Source organism: Myxine glutinosa, chromosome 14, assembly GCF_964187855.1.
Source record: "Myxine glutinosa chromosome 14, kmMyxGlut1.1, whole genome shotgun sequence".
Lineage (NCBI taxonomy): Eukaryota > Metazoa > Chordata > Myxini > Myxiniformes > Myxinidae > Myxine > Myxine glutinosa.
In genome coordinates, this window is record NC_136274.1 from 71,560,391 (window position 1) to 71,564,782 (window position 4,392).

General features: G+C 40.6%; 1 protein-coding gene across 1 annotated transcript in view; it reads right to left on the reverse strand.

Annotated features, from left to right (window-relative positions):
- Window positions 1–3,492: 3,492 nt before the first annotated feature.
- SEZ6 (seizure related 6 homolog) overlaps window positions 3,493–4,392 on the reverse strand; it is a 288,840-nt gene continuing 287,940 nt past the window's right edge. Inside the window, exon 17 of the mRNA XM_078768042.1 lies at window positions 3,493–4,392. This exon is cut by the window's right edge and continues 1,649 nt beyond it. The gene's annotated coding sequence lies outside the window, so the exon portion shown is untranslated.

Consider the following 4,392-nt stretch of genomic DNA (forward strand, 5'->3'; position numbering starts at 1 on the left):
GTCGTATGTCGCATCGTTTAGGAGTTATGATGTTTTGAAGCATAAATTTTAAATCCTATCTCTTCCCTCGTTTTTGAAGATATCGAGTGGAAACTTTACAAAAACATTCCCCATGTGGGGAAGTTAAAACGTTACTGGGGAAGTTTCGATAAGTCACACTGGTTTGGCCGTAATTAATAATTGAACGAAAATCTTTAAAAGTGTCGATCTCTTGAAACGCTGCATTGATCGACTTCAAATTTTAATGTAATGTAGCTCTCATCAAGGGTAATAAGTGTTTAAAAATTCACCATGATTGGTTAAACGGTCTGGAAGCTAGAAGTTGTTATTGTTGAAAGAAGAAGAAACGCAACACTTGTTTTTCTCAGGCCATGTAACTCATTGTAGCATTACCATTATTCAGATTTATTTCCTTTAAAAATCAATTTCTTTGCAATAGTTGGACTGTCGGTTGGACCGATTGACAGGAAATTTTCACCATAGGAGCGCCTCGGCCTGTAGAATATTTTAATGGAAATTATGACGTCACTGATCACGTGGTAGAGGCGCCATCTTGGAAAAACCGAAAAGTTTTGCACCTCTAAATCTCCAAAAGTGCGGCACAGAAAAAATGGATACATGTCTCATTCTAAAGAACTCTCCATGCTGAATAACATATGCGAATGATGATGTCATAGGTGCCTCCATTATGATGTCATAATTCGACAAGTAAAAAACTTCATCTGATCGGGATGAAATTTGTTGAGCATCATCTGAGCATAAAAGGATGCATGAAAAAAATTATAATGACTTTGTAGGTCACGTGGTTCGGTCGCCATATTGTTTTAAATGAATAGCCAGAAAAACCACTAAAAACCCATTTTCTCCGAAACGACTGAACAGATTGAGCCCAAACTTTGCAGGCATTTTCGGATGCCCAAGACGAACAAAAAGCATTTCGTATGTCGCATCGTTTAGGAGATATGACGGTTTGAAGCATAAACCTTTTAAACCTAGCTCCTCCCTCATTTTTGATCATATCGAATGGAAACTTCAAAATTATGTTCCCCATGTCGGCATACTGAAATGCCCTTTTGGAATTTGCGATAGCTCACATGTAATGGCAGTGATAAATAATTGAATGAAAATATTTGAAAAACTATATATCTTGAACAGCTTCATTGATTGACGTGAAACTTTAAAATAAAGTAGAAGTCATGAAGAGGAACAATTGTGCAAAATTTCAAGATGATTGGATGTACGGTCTGGAAACTAGAAGTTGTTATTGTGTGAAGAAGACGAAAGTCCGCATGACCTATGTGTCAATGGCTATGCATTCTCAGATCCAAACCTGCATCCGGATCTTCACCAAAATTGAATCATTTCATCCCTGTCACATACCAAACCTCGCCACCAAATTAACGCATGACCTCAGACTATGGCAATCATTCAAGTACTGGGATTTGTCAGGTTTATTTTCTTTAAAAATCATTTTCTCTGCGATAGTTGGAACGATGGAATTTTCACCAAAAGAGCGCTTTGTCATCCCATCTGTCGGCATTAGTTGATGGACGTTAAGCTGGCCGTCCCATCTGGAGGCATTAGTTGGTGGACGTTAAACTGGCCGTCCCTTCTGTAGGCATTAGTTGATGGACATTAAGATGGCCGTCCCATCTGTCGGCATTAGTTGATGGACGTTAAGCTGGCTGTCCCATCTGTCGGCATTAGTTGATGGACGTTAAGCTGGCCGTCCCTTCTGTAGGCATTAGTTGATGGACATTAAGCTGGCCGTCCCATCTGTCGGCATTAGTTGATGGATGTTAAGCTGGCTGTCCCATCTGTCGGCATTAGTTGGTGGACATTAAGCTGGCCGTCCCTTCTATCCACAATAGTAGATGGACGTTAAGCTGGCCGTCCCATCTGTCGGCATTGGTTTCATCAGGATGAAATTTCTGGAGCATCATCTGGGGATAAATTGATGGACAAAATAATAATAATGTGAAAGCGGGGATGTTATAAAGTTATAAAATGTGGGGATGTGTGTGTGTGTGTGTGTGTGTGTATGCATATGGGGATGTGTGTGTATGTGTATGGGGATGTGTGTGTGTATGGGGATGTGTGTGTGTGTGTGTATGGGGATGTGTGTGTGTGTGTATGGGAATGTGTGTGTGTGTGTGTGTGTGTGTGTATGGGATGTGTGTGTGTGTGTGTGTGTGTGTGTGTGTGTGTGTGTATGGGGATGTGTGTGTGTATGGGGATGTGTGTGTGTGTGTGTGTGTGTAAATGAGATCATGAGATCTTTATGTAAATACAGTACAATATAATAATTAAACATACTACAAATTAATGTTGCTAGGAATCAGTGGTTGCTAGGATATGGCAGCATGCCAAAAATCGTTATAAATGACAGTTTGAACATTCGAAATAGAGTTTGATCGAGAGGTAGGTGGTGTGGTCATGCTGTTTGGTCGATTGATGTGTTTCAGGGTAAGATGTGAATGATTTAATGATATTATCATATTATCGAGTGTGTAAGGAAAGTTATAAATATATGATAACACATTAAATCCTATTGCAAGTAAAGTTGGGATAAGTGATGTTGCATTGATGGGTTGACTGACTGCCTGGACGCAACTGAGGTTGTGGATCCACTGATTTACCATCAATTGATGTAGATCCATGATCGAGGTTGTGGATCCGCCGTTTGGAGAGGTCCTGGGCTGAAAGGATTGAAACCTCGAGGAAGAACGGTGCCCAGCTGATGATCCATGCAGTCGGGAAACTAGTCAGTTGCTTACGGGTTAAGGTTCTTGCTTTAGGTGGAGAAACTATGTTTGAGGTTTACAATTTAAATAAAGTTGAATATGGGATGTTGTAAAATTAACATAATTTACAACAATCCTTTAAATTATTTAAGTTTAGGAACAACCGATACTGTACAATTAATTAAGTGTGTGTGTGTGTGTGTGTGTGTGTGTGAAAGAGTGGGATAGAATTGTAAGGAGCAGAAATGAAAAAACGAGATGTGTGTGTGTGTGTGTGTGAGAGAGAGAGAGAGAGAAAAAAAAGAAGTGAAAGCAGGGTTGTATGAAAGTGGGAAGGCAGAGGAAACCGGTCATCACTGCCAGCAGTTATAAAGTGGCAGTTCTAGTTATTATTATTATGATTATTCATAGACCGTGTCCAACAATCGTGGAGGAGATTATCCCACAAGATGGACAGCAAGAAAGCTTGTGCGTACATCAAAAGTGGTTAAAATGCACAAGATCCATTTAAATGATCTACCACCTGTCTCATAGATGCCCTGAAAAAAAATACACCTCATACCTGTAGTTCACACAAAATTTCATTTGCAAGGAAATAATTATATTTGTTGAGAAATATCGCTTTGTTTGCAAAAAGTCTATTTTTATTACCTGTGTAAATGATCACATTGTAATTTGCAGTGGATCGTAGTTTAAACAGAGCAACTGGAATTGTGCAGGGAAGGAAAACCGATGAAACTTCGTGATTCACCATGTTTTTTATTATAAACAATGATCACACAAAACAAATGTTCATGATCAAGTGCTGGCCACCAATGCCATTCCACAGGTCGAGCAGCAAGGGATGCGATGGTCGAGGGAAAGGGGGAGTTAGAGTCGCTGACGATGTTAGCAAGGGAGACAAAGATGGAAGGAAGGAACACCTTTGTATGGAGGATGGAAATTGTGGAACTTCCAGGAAGGGGAAAATAGAATCTCAAGCCGTATGCTGCATTTCCGGCCTCTGAGGCCTACATCAGTCATTTCGTGTCGTCGGCATATTCAACAGCTGAAAAAGCGCCAAAAGTGCGCCCACACAAATAAATACGTTCAAACAAGCTCGGAGGATAACAACAAATTTGATGGCGCGTCACGATCGCACGATAGAGCACTGAGAGTAAGGCAGTGCTTGGAATACGTGGAAAGAACAAAGTTTCCCTCCAGTCGGGGACAAGCGGCAGCGGATTTCGTTTTCCTACACTAAGGACCATTGAGATATTTAGCAGCACTATCGCGTATGCAGGTCCGTGCACACAACCACAGCGAGAGCGATATAAATGGTGTTACTTGATGGTCCAGGAAGTAGCACACGAGTGGGGCCTGGCAATAACATGAGAGCACATTGGTGGATTCATCCACCAATCGCATTCTTTTAAAACACCCAAACGTGTTTCCGCACTCATCACAATTAGACACCTGTGTATTATGTAAATTAGGTGGTAAAATTTGTCTGGTGAAACATAGATTTGGCTTTTACTTTTTAAAATTTATTTTCCTTCGATTTTTCAACGCGTTGAGTGCAACATTTCAACATCTTCTTCTTCTTCTAGTCCCCTGAACCTAATTCGCCTCACCCCTGCCATCCTAAGCTAGCTTGATGTCACGATAT